Source organism: Miniopterus schreibersii, assembly GCF_964146895.1.
Source record: "Miniopterus schreibersii genome assembly, chromosome: 13".
Lineage (NCBI taxonomy): Eukaryota > Metazoa > Chordata > Mammalia > Chiroptera > Miniopteridae > Miniopterus > Miniopterus schreibersii.
In genome coordinates, this window is record NC_138113.1 from 36,463,512 (window position 1) to 36,479,521 (window position 16,010).

The 16,010-nt window shown below is 44.5% G+C and overlaps 1 protein-coding gene across 2 annotated transcripts in view; it reads left to right on the forward strand.

The window, feature by feature from the left end:
• MEIS1 (Meis homeobox 1) overlaps window positions 1-16,010 on the forward strand; it is a 129,710-nt gene that overhangs the window by 42,415 nt on the left and 71,285 nt on the right. The window lies entirely within an intron of this gene.

Genomic DNA, 16,010 nt, shown 5'->3' on the forward strand with positions numbered 1-16,010 from the left:
TGTCAGTAGCAATTTCAGCTAAAGATAAACAAAAATGCAAGTACTTGTTGACCTTGACTTTTTTCCACAAGAGATTGGACTTGATAGCTCTATTGCTGTTCAGCTGATAAGGGATATAAACAGCAGTTTAAGGAAAATGTTTTATTCCCAGAGGAAAATACCCTATTTGCTGTGGGAAAATGGCAGTAGACATGTATCCTCTTGGCCAGATTTGCTTAATTCACCTTTATTTGAGCTGTGGGAAAAAGATATAGGGGAGGAGAAGGAAACTTTTTATGGCTTTAATATACAATTGCGAAGATTGTTACAACACGAATACGGTAGTTAGCAGATTGAATGCAATTTTAGAAGCAAACGATGTTTCTATGATTTATGGTACTTAGTAATATGATTTCTTTTGAAACGATCGCGTTAATGTAATATTGTGTTTCAGAGATGCAGATCTTGTAAAAATGCAATAGACTTATGGTGCCAAAATGCCCTTTCAGATTCTAATTAAAAAACATTAAATGTCATTGGTTAGTGATCTCACTCGGGGCAAAGAGAGAGATTGACATGGTGAATATACTTAACGTGGGACGCTACAGAAGAGCACTGAGGGGTGTGGCAATCAACACGTTGCTTTGGGCACAAAGACTTAAGTTCCAGATTTGAATCAAGAAATTCTGGGCCATTTAAGGATTCCCATTTCTTGGTGAGGCATTAAGCATCGGCGGCGTGTCCTATTTGCTCTTAAAAATCCCACTGTGTTTTCCTTTGGAGGAGAGGTGCTTTGGCTCAGTGCCACTGGCTTCAACTTTTGCTCTTAAAATGTTGTTTTGATGCATAGTGTAGTGATGGCTGAATTGATTTCTGTGCATAAACGGTGGCCTAGATTCTTGCCCTGTGGAAATCCACGGAATTAAAACTGTAGGTTCCCGGAGTGATAAGAGGTAAGCAAATGATTAGGTATGCATACAGGGGGAAAAATTGAGATGCTCATAGAATGGAAATAAGGATCTATATCATTTGCAAGTTTAATGTAAATGTAAGCCACTAATATGACTAATAATTTAATGCTAATATGTGAATGTGAGTAAATGTAATTCTAATCATTTTCTATTTGGTGTGTTCTCAAAGAGTTCTGAGCAAAAATGCACTGTATTGAAATGTGTCCCTGGCTGTCCAGGATGAAAATCTGGTCTGCCGACAGCTGTGACCCTTATGAAACCTCTGGGACATGAGGGACTCGAATTTCTCCCTAGATAGACAATGTGGGACAATTTGAGGTCGCAGAATCTAAGCCAGGATTTCTCGCAGAGAGGTTTAGCACACTGGGCTATGCGATTCATCCAGTAGATATCCAAGCTGAGAGCTCGTCCAACATGCCTTTGTATGTAGTCACTGGTAGTAATTCATCATATAGACTATGTTTTTTCTAAAACTATTTGACCTTTTATCTATTTTTCAGAGTATAGATTTCCTCATGAGGATATCACAGGCAAGTTTTGGGTACTTTTTTGTTTTGTTTTGTTTTGAGAACAGGTCCTTGGAATGAAATTTTAAAATATAAGTAAGGAAAGCCATCCCATATAAGACCAATAGGGAATTTCCTCTGTCTTTTAAAAAGCCACAGGGACGGAATAGAAGAGTCCACTGTCCCTGGGCCGCTCTGCTGGGCCCCCCTTCCTTCCTTGGGAGTTTCTTTGGAGAGTAAGTGCTTGCTGACGTCCACGTTTCTATGGAACTTTTGTGACTAACAGTGGAAATCTCTGCTGTGACAGATGCCATTGCAGATTATTATGATGCCCATTACTTGGTGAATGAAATTAGGAGGAGTTCCTTTCTGACATGCACATACCACTTCTCCGACACTGAAAGATGTATCCTAGAATCTTTGTAAAATAAAAACAAAACACATCCTCAGGATGACTGGTGATTCTTTGGTTACTATGTTAGCAATGAGCAGAGACAAGCCTTCTACCTCGGGGGTCCTGGTCCCTGCAGCAGGAGCCCCCCAGCTCAGGCTCCTGCGGGCTGCGTGGCCGGGGTGTGGGAGGGGCCTGTCCTACATTCCTCCTCCAAGTCACTGAAGGATGTGGCAAGGACATGAATTGTTTGCGGCTGGCTCTCGGTCCTGCTGCTAGGAAAGACTTCTGCGTTTATCTGCATTTTTCTGAGCAGCAGTCGCTGTGTAGTCACGTCCTAGGCCACTTTGTGGGAAAGCTTCCTTTATGGTGGGTGACGTGGCGTTTCTTGTCACTTCCTCAAATTCCTCCCTGCTGCCTATCGGTGTTGCCCTGGACTTATCTGGGTTGAGCCTCAGCCAGCCCGAGCCACCCAGGTTCCTATTTCAGAGGAGCAGGCTGACAGCAATGACACTGCCTTTTCGCGGCCTCAGGACGGGGGTGTGGGGTGGGGGAAGGAGCCCAGAGGGGAGGGGCTCCGGGGTGGGGGACCACAGGCTGATTCTCAGGCCTGCTACCCCAAGTCCCCTCTTTATTCCCATCAGTCTTACTTCTCCGTAGGGCTGACAATATAATTTATTTTGATGTGGAACTGGATGTACCTTTTCCAGCTCCAACTTTACCTGAGCTTGTGTTCATTCCTTCCACCCAGGTTGCCTCTGTTCTGAGCCTCTCAGCTCTTATGAATTGGAATTTAGAGGATCAGAGACATGTGGCTCTTTTTGTTCGGATCTTCCATTATTTAACAGATATTTGTTGAATACCTTCTATGAGCCATGTACAATGCCGGGTGGAGGCGAAAAAAAGTTTTCTGAGAAATAACATGTTTTTTTATGCTCTCAGTTTATGAAATGTGTCCAGCTTGCTTCGTTTGTGAGCCCTTACACCAACAATCCTATAGCAGGGCAGCTATTCACATCTCCATTTTTAGGTGAGAATTGCCAAAGTCTGGCAGGGAGAAAGTGGGAAAACACCAGGACCTGAATCAACCAGATTATTTATTTATTATTATTATTTTTTTTAACTCCGACATCTTTCTTTTAAGAAGTAACCTAGTAACTGGTATCTTTTTGGTCCATTTATTTCTGAAATGCATTCACCAGCCCTCTCTTTCATGAGGAAGAGAAAAGAGGTTAATATTAGGAAGGAGCTTTAGAAGGAAGGGACGAGGCACTGCTTAGCATTATATTTCATTCATTCATTCATTCATTCATTCATTCACTGATTCTTTCACTCACTCACTCACTCGCAGAGTGCCTCTTGTATACCAGGCACTGTGCTAAACCCTGAGATGACTAAGATGAGTGAGACCACTCCCTGGCGTCGGGGAGTTTAGAGTTCAGTGCCTGTTGCTCCCTTCACTTCTGAATTAAGAAATGTTTGGTACAAACATATTTCCTGATGTTGTTCTTATAGGAATTACCTACATTTTCATCCAATTCATTTGATGCTCTTACTAATTTTCAGACATAAGGGGGTTCAGTGTACGACTAGATCTGAAGCAAGCGTATATTGGTCTCTCCCTGTGGAAAAAAAAGGGCTGAGTTTTCACTTCTTTGGGCAGAAGAACAACCTAAACTCACTTATAAAATGGGGGGTAATATTAGTACCTACGTATAGTGTTGTTGAGACAATGAAACAAGTTGATGTGTTGAACTTAGAAGAGTGCCTGGGACATGTTAAACATTATGTGTGTGTGAGCTGCTATCACCATCACCATCATCACCATTATCATCATTGGGTTTGTTTTTCTCTATGAAAAAGAGAGACTCTAGTTCGGACCGGTGCTCATTTCTGAGTGTGGGTGATGATGAAATGAGAAATTAAGGATCTGCCTGGCTGAGCGTGGCTCACGGGTTGAGCATTGACCTAGGATCCAGGAGATGGCAGTTCGATTCCCCATCAGGGCACATGCCCAGGTTGTGGGCTTGGTCCCCAGTAGGGGGCGTGCAGGAGGCAGGCGATCAATGACTCTCTCGTCATTGATGTTTCTCTCTCTCTCTCTCCCTCTCCCTTCCTCTCTCTGAAATCAATAAAGATATATTTTAAAAAAGAAAAAAGAAAAGAAATTAAGAATCTGGTACAATTCCAAAAGGTGCCTTCACTTTACAATGGAGAGTGTCTCTCTGACCTTTGTGTCAGGATAGAGAGCATTCTAAACCTGGCGAGTCACTTCTGCAAGGCTCCCTTCTATCGTCCATCACTCCCAAATGTCCCAAGTTATAAATCTGTCGTTGTCACTTTAGGAGGCGGAGATAGGGAAGTGAATGATTAAGAAGAGACATAGATTGCAGAGGATACTTTGGTTACCCCAAGGCCATTGGTCCACTGGGTTCTTTTTAAAAAACAGCTAGTGCTATTTCTACACCACATATTAAGGTATCTATGAGAAAATGGGGATTGCGGTGTCAATCAAGGTGACACATTGAATGGCATACATACTTCTTGTTGATCAGATTGGGGTACGGTTCTGTGTTCTCAGAGGACTGAGGTGGAATTGCCTCCCAGGAGCCCAGTTAGGATGGAGGATATGTCTACCCACTAACAAAGTTTCTTCTCACATCTCTCATCTCAGTCCTGTCGCAATAATCTTTGGTCTTTAATGAAGCTACCGGGCAGAATTAGGCCTTTGAATTTCAAGATACCATGTTATCCGTACAATTTAAAATGTAGAAATATAATCCTTAGTATTACAGATACATTTTATCAAGTAGCCTGTAGAGCTTTAAGACTAGATTTATAGCAATTGCAGTTGGTAAAATCGGGTTCAAAGTATCGCTTGTCTATTAATAGTGAATAGGAAATGTTGATGCTGGGAAGTTAACGGGAGGCAAAACTAGATTTACAGGCAGGTCTTTATTGTTTATAGCAAATCAGCTTTACTGCTTCTGTCACCTGTGAAACGACTGGAGGTGCTGCCCACCCGCTCTCCCCTCCCCCACCTCACCGTTCATGCCGCTTCATTTCTTTACATGCACAGTGCTGTGGCCTAGTCATGATGACAGCATGGAGAATCTGTTTTCTATTTTGACTCTTTTAAATGTTTTCTATCCACTCTCTCTTGACATAGTGATGTGCTTTGAATTTAGTTGCAAACCCATCCCTTTTCAAGGGAGTAGAGGTGGTTACCTAACCACCAAACAGGATGCAGTTCCTTTTGAAGGGAGGAATTCCTTCTGCCCATGGCGAGGACTCTCTTTTATTGTTGCCCAATACAGTGCCAGGGGTGTTATGTAGAAAATGAAAAATACAGGATAAGACTTGTGAAGTGTTGCATTGAGATTCTTTTCCTACATGTTACATGTTAGTATTTTCCCAGCTGTTTAGTATGAATATTTTCATACCTACAGAAAAATAGAATGGATAGTATAATAAATGCCTATAGCCCACCATTTCAACAGTCGTTAACACTTGGCCATATTTGCTTTGTCTATACCCACAGATGCACATGTGTTACTGTAGATTACTATGTATTTCTCTTTCTACAGAAAGGAATATTTACGAGCCCACACATTTCTGAGGATAGAGATAAATCAGTGATACCCAAACTCCCTCATTGAAGCATTGAACCACTGGGTTTTAGTGTCATGGAAGCAAATGCTGAAATACCAGGGAACACAGTTGTGGTTGACTCTATGTGAGGATTAGCTCATGGTGATCAGTTATTATTTTAAATACTTGCTTATGTGCACGTCACACTGGGAACTTTTAAGTGTCTTTCTGTGGTTGGAGTGCAGGTGCTCAGGGCCATCCCCACTGGACAATTTATAAGCCCTGTGCTCCGCGCTGGACAACTCGCATAACCTCTGTGAGATGACATTTCTCCTGTAAATAAAAGATGTTGGGCTAGATGATTGAAATGTTGTCCTTCGGTTCTGAAATCCTAAGAACCAAGTTGAAACTTTGCGTACAGACCTAGAGAGAATACAGAACTTTCAATAAATATTTTACATATAGATTGAAATTTGCAGAAGGTTAGTAGACACATAATTTCATGGTCAGTGAGAAGAAAATCTGAATTTAGGACTTAGCATTGATAATAGCAATCAGAAAGTATAGACCGCCCCCAATATCTGAGTTTTCAGAATATCTGGGTACAAAGTAGTGTCATGGATTTGATTCTTTTACATATAAACATTGCTGAAAAGATCCAAATGCACGTCAGCGTTTGAATTAGATGTGAAATATTTAACTGCTTTATTTGGTTACTACTGAAATTTCCAAATGATTTACCTATTTAAATATCAGTATTTTGCTCTTTTCCCCCCAGTGTCTGTGTTGGGGGTAGGGTGTGTGTCAGGAATGACTGGAATAGATGGATTAATATGTTATGTCAAGTGAAATATTGTTTCAGTTAGATCGTGGATGAGATTGCCTTACAAGGTTTAGAGAGAATTTTCATTTTTTTCCCCCTTTGATAAAATGTTTACTTCTAAGAATAATATGAGTAGGTCAAATATACAATGAGCTTTTGAGAAACATCTTTTTTTTCTCTTTCCAAGAAATGATGAAGATTTTTTTTTTCATCTATTGATACAAATCGGCTGACAGTATCTGCATTCGTTTCTCGTGTTGGCTTTAATTTGTTGATAACAAGCTGAAATATATCTGTCCCAGCGCACAGGGGCAATCGAAACTTCAGTCTGATATCGAGTCGTGACATTTCCAGCAACATCCTCTTAGTATAACATCTGCCCTAGTAAACGGCATTAAAAGTGGGTAGGGTGCAGGAGGTGGAGGTGTTTCTGTTCCGAATGGGAATATCTCCTCCGCTGCTTACCTGCCAGTCCTCCCTGAAGCGAATTCTTCCTGAAGTTTTTTTGTTTTTAACTATTTGATGAGAAGATTACACTGCCACAGGCCAGCTAAAGGGGATGTATTATTTGAACCCCCACCATTGTTTTGAAGATCATTGTTTGTGTTGTAATCCTTTCAAAGAGCTCGGCAGTAGCCGCTTTCCTGTTTAAAGAGTGAGCTCCTTCCATTGGCAGATCACCTTCATCTAACGCTCCGCAAGTGCTCACTGAATTCTTAGCAACAGTGCACTTTAGCATCAAGAACATATTACCAAGGAAAACCGAACATGGTAAACAGGAGAAAAAATGAGCTCGGTTGCCTAAGAAGGTAATTGTGTCTTGCTTTTGGAGCCATACATATATATATATATATATATCCATCCCACTTGGTACAATTAGCCTCTGTAAACATTTGAACTACTTTGTAGTTGAAACACTATATATTTCAGGGAGCAGATGAAAGAAGATTTTTTGTGAGTTTTTTTTCCAGGTTGATTTCTAATATAGCTGGTTTACTTTTCATCGTGGGTGTTACTTTGGGGTTTTCTTGCATTAAAATGTATCTGTGACTGTTAATATAAACCTTCGACCAATTTGCTTAACTATTGGAAGCGAGCAGGATGTGGAACAGGCAGGGCATTGTGGGGAGCACCGCCCGGCCGAGTCAAGTGCAGATCGCTGCAGAAGCATTGTGCTAATTTTAGCTTACAAAGAGGAGAAGATAAACTGCCTACTGCTAGCTCGCCATATGCTATCCTGGTGATAATATTCAAGTGCAAAATATTCCATGGAGAGTCTTATTGTTTCAGTAAGAGAAGCTCGGGTAAGAGTTAAGCAAATTTCTGCTCAGTAAGTTTATAAGAAATAATGAAGTAAAACAATTCTCAAATGCAGGTAGATGAAATCTGCTAAATTTATTTTGGCTTTATTGACTTTCATGGGAGTTGACAGAATTAGTTTTGGTTTATATGTGATCCAGTTTTATCTATTTTTCACATGTAAATCTTAAAAATCAATCTGAATAAATATTGATCTCTTTCAGAGAGGCAAAAAATGTAGCTTGGATGGCATAAAACTGCTTAAAAGACAGCATCCCTTGAAGTTCAATAAAAGAATAAAGCAATCTGTTCAACTGGTTTTAGAATAACACTTTAAAAAGCCTTTTTAAAAATGAGAAAGTCAAAACCCATTACATTTCCATATTTGGCAAATTCAGCTCCTACGGTTTCACCGAAGAGTGTTTGACCTATTTATTTGTCACTGAGACCACTTCACAGTGAAGGGATTGTTAGTTCCTGCAAAACTGAGAAAAATCCAATGTGCATAGTGCATTTGCAGATGGAAACAGACTGTGGAGCCGGATTTGGAGGGTGGGTTGGCTAGAAGCTTTGTGTTAACAACTGGTGAAAAGCTTGACCTTTGCGTGACCTAGGTCAAACAAACCCCCAACTCAAGAGTTCTCCTTTGACATGGATACCTGTTTGGGGAAGGGGGCAAGAAAAGGGGGACGGAGATAAAACTATGTTACAGACTTGCAAGCTTGCTTTTCTTAAAGTTCTAGTTTGCTTGGTGATTTGAGGGCATAGTATCCATCTTGGAATGTTACAAAGGACCGCAGTTATGTTTCTAACTGTCAAAGGGACACATTTCCTTTGTGATCGGGGCACATTCCCTCCCTTTCTTTTTCTTTAAATCCCCCCTCCTTCCCTCCCTCCCTCCCTCCCTCCCTCCCCCCTCCTCCTCCCTCCCTCCCTCCCTCCCTCCCTCCCTCCCTCCCTCCCTCCCTCCCTCCCTCCCTCTCCCTCTCTCTCTTTCTCTCTCTCTCTCTTTCTCTCTCTCTCTCTCTCTCTTTCTTTCTTTCTTTTTCTTTAAATTCCTCCCCCCTCTCTCCCCCTTTCTTCTGTATGATACAGGCAACGCATAGCTTTTTTCCCCCAATGCAATATGATCTGGGTTGTGATTCACAGACTTGAATGAATGGGCTGAGCTGCACTGATGAAAACATTTGATAATGTGGAAAATAAAAGCTCTGGCAAGAAGGAGATGGCAAGGCCTCCATTGTTTGTCCTCACACTTTGTTTTTATAGGGGTTCTCACAGGAACAAATAAATTGGAGTAAATAAAAGCAAAATAGCCCTGCGAGTCCCTATCGTGGCCTCACACATGCTCACAAGTCAACTTTGGCAGGAAACTAGCAAAGGTCTGTTCCCAACCATTGGCGTTGCATCTTTATCTCTCCGGTTCATTGTTTGCCACCGAGTGCTTAAACCTCAACTTCCCAAGTAAAAGCTTCCTGTTGCTTGCTTTTAAATATAGTTTTGTTACAATAACAAAAAAAACAAAAAAAAAATGGAGAAATGTATTAAGGAAGCCAACTGATGAAAAAAAGAATAAGGCGGGTCTAGTCCGATGTGCATGTAAAACTTCGGGGCTCGGATGCACACGGCTGGTCACTCTGGAGGCAGCAGTGGATTCCTCGTAGGTGCTCAGCTGCAGGAACCGGCCACAGGCCTCTCCACGAGGTCAAAAGTGAAGGAAAACAATGAAAATGCTCAGTGTTTCTCACATCTGCCTTTTGCTGCGTTTGGTTTCACTTAGTTTTAACTTGGAAGCATTGTTTGTGGCTGGCATTTTCTGCCCTTCCATGGCAGGCCAGAGGAGAACCCATCCTTTATTAACTGTGCTCCTGCAATGTCAGTGTATCTGAAAAATTGTCTCCACCCCTATGGAAAATATGGTTCTCATTCCACCTCCACGGATGGGGGTTACTCTGATACTTCCTGCAATTTGGGAGGAAAGTGCACCAGTTTTCTCAGGCCTCGGATATAAACAACATTGTTTATGCTGTTTCCACTCTCCTAGCCCTCTGTTTGTGCAGGCCCTAACACAAGTGGGTCTGTTTTGCATTTAAAAAATTAGTGTATGTTTTCAGAATCAATCTATCAAGTTAGGCCAAGAAATGCCATCAGAATGCATGGTTGGGGGTTACCAAATTCTGGCTTTCAAAACTTGCTTGACAGCCATTTACAGTCTGTCCTCACACTCACGTGACGTGGGGGGCTTGGTACACCCCTTAATTCCGTGATGGAAGCCGTGGATTGGGACCCCTCGCCCCTCCCTTTGGTGTTGACAATACACCAAAAGCCGCACCAGACAATTATTAACACTACCCAAGAAACCCTTTTTGAAGAGAACTCCCATCATGCCAATACGTGAACAACACTGCGAAAGTATGGTAGATACTGAATAATGAATCTTTCATCATCGCTAGTAGTACAGTGTCTTAAAATATGAAGGGACGTAGCTCATGAAAAAAGTGACGTTCACTCTCTTACTCACTCGTGTGTGTTTGATGGAGGAAGGCCGAGAGGAGGACAGCTGGAGGGGACACTCTAGCCCCACCGGTGCCCTCGAAGTCCTGCAAGACCAGGAGAGGCACCCTAAGCCTTTCCGTGTGTGTGAACTGTCACTGCCTCGTGCACACGACTCCGCGTGTCGTGCGGGACAGTTGGGAAACAGAACACGCTTGCCGGTCGGGGACGTGAGTACAGGGCGCAGACTTCCTCGGCAGTGTCCTGAAGCGACACTGAGCGGAGGGCCGAGGTCTTCCTTCTCACTCCAGCTCCGTTTGCTGCGTTCGACCCTGCGCACACGTGGGCCACAGCGCGTTCACTGGGTTGCCTCTCGACCCTGCCTTTGGGAGACTGCCTCCTGGACACTGGGCTCAGGAAACCGCTGCTCTCTCCTGGCTGGGCCCGGCGGGAGAGGATGTCAGGAGACGCGAACGCCGATTCCTTCATGCGAGTCCCCAGCTGTTTCCGAGCTGAGCAGCCCCAGGTCCCATCAGCTTGTTCCTGCCCGAGAGCAGGAATGCTTGTGCTGTCCCGTCTGAGGGCCAGGCGCTCCCATCGATGCTGGAGAAAAGTGCGGCTGCACACTGACTATTGGTCACTTGCAATAATCAGTTTGAGGACCCCCCCCTTTTTGGGGTCTGTTAGTGCACCCTCACTTTTGGATGTCACGGCACCTGTCCCATGCAGGTAGACCTCATCTTCATACAGAGGAGTCAGAGGAAGCAGATGTGGGGTGAACTTGGGGACCGTGTTGCTTGGCAGAGAGGCCCAGATAGCAGAAACACATAAGCATATGACCCATGGTATCTAAAAACCTAAACTCCTAGAGACTAGTTTGTCTAAGACAGTGCCGGTTGGCCCTTAATTCCCCAAGGCAACTGGAGTTAGCAGAAATGCTCCTACTTAACTGTTCCACAGTCTGACCTCAGAGGCATAAATTGGAGTGGTGTCCAGGGTTCAAGTCGCTTCCCCTCTCCCCGACACTCTCCCAGTGGCATGGTTGTCAACATTTGGGCAAGAACACACGCTCTGATTCTGTCTATTTAACTCATCTCGCAGTTCAACATGGGGCTTCACTGTCTTCCTAACCGTAATATTTGTACCTTATTTTATTTATACTTAGGTGTTGGACCCTGAGTTGCCTTAAGGACTGAGGGATTTAAGTCTAGTTAAGACTGTTATTACTGTGGTAATTTCCTTACAAATGAATTCCCCTTTTCAACTCTATCTTTGGAAAATGATCTTGGTTTTCTTCCACTCTCATATCAATAATAATAAAATAAGCCAAGAAGTTATAATTACTCTTTACATAGCCTCTGTGGTGTGGTTAAGTAGAATATTCACTCGCTATGATGTTAATTTCCATTCATCGCAAATGAACAGGAACAAAATATTCCTGACCGTTTGATTCCACCTTTCGCCGCGCATTACGACTCCCCTAACGGTAAACCACACAGTCCACTGTTGTACACTCTTTAATGCACTTTCTAATAAATAGAGCCGGCTAAAAATAGTGATGTTCTTCATTAAATGTAAAACGATCATTTTAACTGCTTCTACTCTGAGTGACCCATACATCACTTAATCAGAGCCATTTAAGGAGAGAGAGAAAGAGAGAGGGGGAGAGGGAAAGAGAAAGAATGAGACTATGAATGGATCATCTGTCTGTATTTCATTTGGTGGCAATATGAGTAGAATTTAGGCTCAGGATGATTCTTTAGCCATCTCATTGTTTCCTGTAAGAGTGTTATTTTCTTCAGCATATATAGGGGGTTGTGTGATGGGCTGTATAGAAATACAGTTTTAATTAGACTAATAAAGATAACTTCACTAGTTCTCTAGTGACAAAAAAGAGTAGCCCTTGTGTCAGGAAAGAGTGGCCTGATATCAGAGGTGTTCTCAACCTTTCCTCTCTTTTCAATCACTTCAGTCAACCAGTCAGTTGTCCCATGTGTAATCTCTCTCCTGATGGAGAAAAGAGAGGTTAGCCAACTCCTAGGATGCATGACCCAATTCTTTGTTGAATTTTTGTGACAACAAATTTTGTATATTTTGTATATATTTGGAGAGAGTGGAACTAACTCAGGGCAAGGAGTTTAACTCTTTTCTGTAGAGAAACAGAAGTTGTAAAGATGATAAAGGTGCTTTACTGCCTCCCCTGCCCCACTCCTGCATGAACTCTAAATAAACCTATGTAAGTCTATGATTTCAGTCTGCCCTGCTTTCAACAAACACTGCCTGCTAGTGGTGGGCCCTGAGGATGTACAGAGCTGAACACCGCCCGTTTACTGTGCTCACGGAGCTCAGCGTCTAGTGGGGATGGCTGTTGTAGTAACAAGCCATGGAGATGTGGTGTAATACCAGCTGTAATCATTCACAGGTGGAAAAATGCACTTACCCTTGTCCTGGAGGACCCTGGAAGTTCTCCGAAAGAAAGGGTGTGTTTTTTTTTCTTTTGTTTTGTTTTTTAAATATATATTTATTGATTTCAGAGAGAGGAAGGGAGAGGAAGAGAGAGAGATAGAAACATCAGTGATGAGAGAGTCATTGATCGGCTGCCTCCTGCACGCCCACACTGGGGATCAAGCCTGCAACCCAGGTATGTGCCCTGACCAGGAATCGAACCGTGATCTCCTGGATCCTAGGTCAGTGCTCAACCACACTGGCCAGGCAGAACGGGTGTTTTTACAGTATTTCATGATTCCCCAAGAGTTATTCCAGGAGTTGGCAAAAGTAGGTTCACAGTTGTCATACAAGTAAATAATACAATAATTTATAAGTAACAATACAGGAATAAACTCTGTTTCACGCACTCGCAACTGTAAACCTTCTTTTGCCAACCCCTGTGTGTAATCTCATTTGTTCTTCACAACGCCCCTGGGAATGAGCTGGCCCCTCATTGCACCAGCCTCTGTGGAGGGAGCAAGAGGCTCAGCCGCTCTGGGGCACCTCGCAGAGGCTACCCGGGGAGTGGTGGCACCTGCAGCTGTCCCGGGCTCTGACCTGGAGGTCGGTCCTGAGTACGTAGGTTTGGGAAAATGGGGGAACTTGGAAAGGTGAGAAACAGTGACCTGATCCTGTGAAATCAGTTTGACCATCTGGGAATTTCCCCCGGACTCACTGCCAAGTTTAGGCAGACCCAGAATGATCGTTCTGTGTTCACGTAAGCTAGGCATAGCTTCAAACACCCACTTCCCACTGAAAAAACAAAATAAAATGAGGAAAACAAGCAAGTGCAGAAGAGAGACAACTAACTCGATTGCTGAGAGCTGTTTTCACAGTGTAGGTTTTTATCCATCTGTGAGAACATGGCCCCAAATAGTACATTTCATGCCTGGAGAGTTTCTAGGCTTCTCTGATGGAAATCATCTTCCCATACCGTGGCTTTAAAAAAGTTATATATATTTAAATATATCTTTATTGATTTCAGAGAGAGGAAGGGAGAGAGAGAGAGAGAGAGAGAGAGAGAGAGCGAAACATCAATGATGAGAGTCATCAATCGGCTGCCTCCCACATGCCCCCGACTGGGGATCGAGCCAGCAACCCAGGCATGTGCCCTGACCAGGAATCGAACCTCAATCTCCTGGATCCTAGGTCGAAGCTCAACCGCTGAGCTACGCCGGCCAGGCAGTTATGTATTTTTTTAAACCTGACCCAACTCATGTTTTTTGACTAGAAAGAAGGTAGCTACCTAGCTCTGGGCTGACAGTGACCCACCATTTGACTCTACAGTCTTTTTGCTCAGGCCGGACTGTGTTCCCACTTGCTCGTTCCTTTGGTTGTCTGTCTTACAGGAGTGGGAACTTGTCGCCCCCAAATACTGCGGAGATACCTGACTTACAGTTAGTTTAGAGGTTTCTGGAAGGAAAAATTCCTTGGGTATGAATGAGATATAGAGAGGAGGCCGTGATTCTCATGGCCCTTTGGTGTCAGACATGGAAATCACACTCACGGACCATCTGGATTTGAATGGATGTGATTTGGGCTGTTTCCCTGTTCGGCGTGTCAGATGAGAAGGCAGGATATGGTGAGGCGTAGGAGCTGTGCCGGCATCTCAGTGACACAGAGCCACGGGGCAGGGAGAGGAGGCTGGGGCAGGGCGGAAGCACCCCTGTTGTTCAGAGGAATGAGGCCTTGGAGCACCTAACCTGGGTATAGAAGCTGGCTTCTGTGCAGGTAGCTGGGTGGTCCAAGATATAGCGTCCAAAGGGTGTAGCAAGTTCAGGCCTGGCGTTTCAGGATACCCAGTCTGATAGGTGGGGCCAGCAACAAGGAATTTTAGGCTGCAGGCCAGCTCAGAAGTCAGGGCAGGGCCGGGGTTGGCATTCTGAGGTCTGTTTTGGAGGGAGAGGATCCCCTCCAGCTGGCAATTCACGGGAGCAGAATTCAGCCTGGGAGAGAAGTGTGGCAGGGGCTGGAGGAGGGGAGGAGAAATGAGATTCCCAGCAGGCTCGTGGTTGGGGGCACCAGCCGGCCCAGAAGGGGACCCAGAGCTGAGGAGGGAATCGAGATAGGTGCCCACACTGGAGGGCTGGATCGGTATGAAGAGGCAGTGGGAGGTGGGAGGTTTCAGCTAAAGGTCAGCAGTTGCTCCTGTAAATCTTGGCCTAGGGGAGTGTCACAGACAGAGGCCACTCTGTCTCTGTCTTTGTGGGATGGTTGTCCGGGAAACCAAGGGTCCCGGGTCCCAGGCACAGTCTCTATAGAGGCAGCTGCCAGAGCTCAGGACGAGGCAAGGACAGGTTGGAGGAGCGAGTGGGTGCCAAGTGCGGTAGAATCAGCCCCCTCTCTGTGAGAGGGAAGGTTTCTGCCTTTTGCGGATGAGAACAATTCATGGACTCTGCTCCTTTCTTCTTGCTCTGGTAGATTTCCGATTAACATGTAGGTGACATCATCACTGAAACCCCGCAGTGGGGGAGCGCTGCCACCCGTGGGCGTGGGCCGGCGTGAGTGTCCCATGAGTGTCCTCTGCTCCAGGCTGGTGTTTCAAGACGCAGCTTTGTTTGCATTTCTGTGTCCCTCCTGGAGGGGAGACTTTCCTTATTTTGATACGTAAATGGTGAGAGAAAACCAACTCTCCTGTGAGCTTGTGAGCTTGCAGCGGGTCTCCCGCCCTCCCGCTCTGGTGGAGCAGCCCCGTGGAGCCTGCTCAGCGCCAACTTCCCGATTTCGTAGAGAGCACGGTGGTCCCCAGGGAGCGCAGCTTCCTCCCGACTCTTCTGCCAGCAGAACTTTAGATTTCTGACACGGAGAGACACTTGAAAACCGTTGTGTGTTGCTAGAAACTGTGTGCTTTGTCGTCCTCTGTGTCCCTGTCACTGACATTTTTGTTATTTCATAGGCGACTCCTCCTGGGCCCTGAGAGTGGGAAGAGCCTCTGTGGGGCTAGCTCAGGGCCGCCTCTGTGTTCTGAAAGCGGGGTACCGAACGTCCACCCCCTCCATGGAGTCTTTCTATATGCTTTTCTACTTTAATGTTTGGAGGCCCATTCAGGAAAATTGCCTGACTCTTTCGCCATGTGGCTGCTTTGAACACCCTGCCACTCTTGTGTATTTTCCCTGCATCCCTAAACGCTCGGAGTTTGTTTTCTTCCTTGGGTATTTCAGATTTCACTTTTGACTCAGGAACACTCTCATGCTACTGTGATTGCGTGCTTGGTGTCTCTTTTTTCTCTGACTTCAGCAGAAAGACTGTGAAGGGCGTATTATGGGCTATGCTTTGTACTGGGTGTGGGTAACATACAGCCATGAGAAAAGACATGGTTACCCTCTGGAAGACCTTTCCAGAGGTTAGACAGGTGCACCTAGGTTGCTGTTATCTAATTGAGTGGAGTTACATGGAGAGAGTAGCTATAGAGGGGTCAGGAGGTTAACCTTTAGTCAGATCTGGATTCGAATCTATGTACCTCAGTTTCC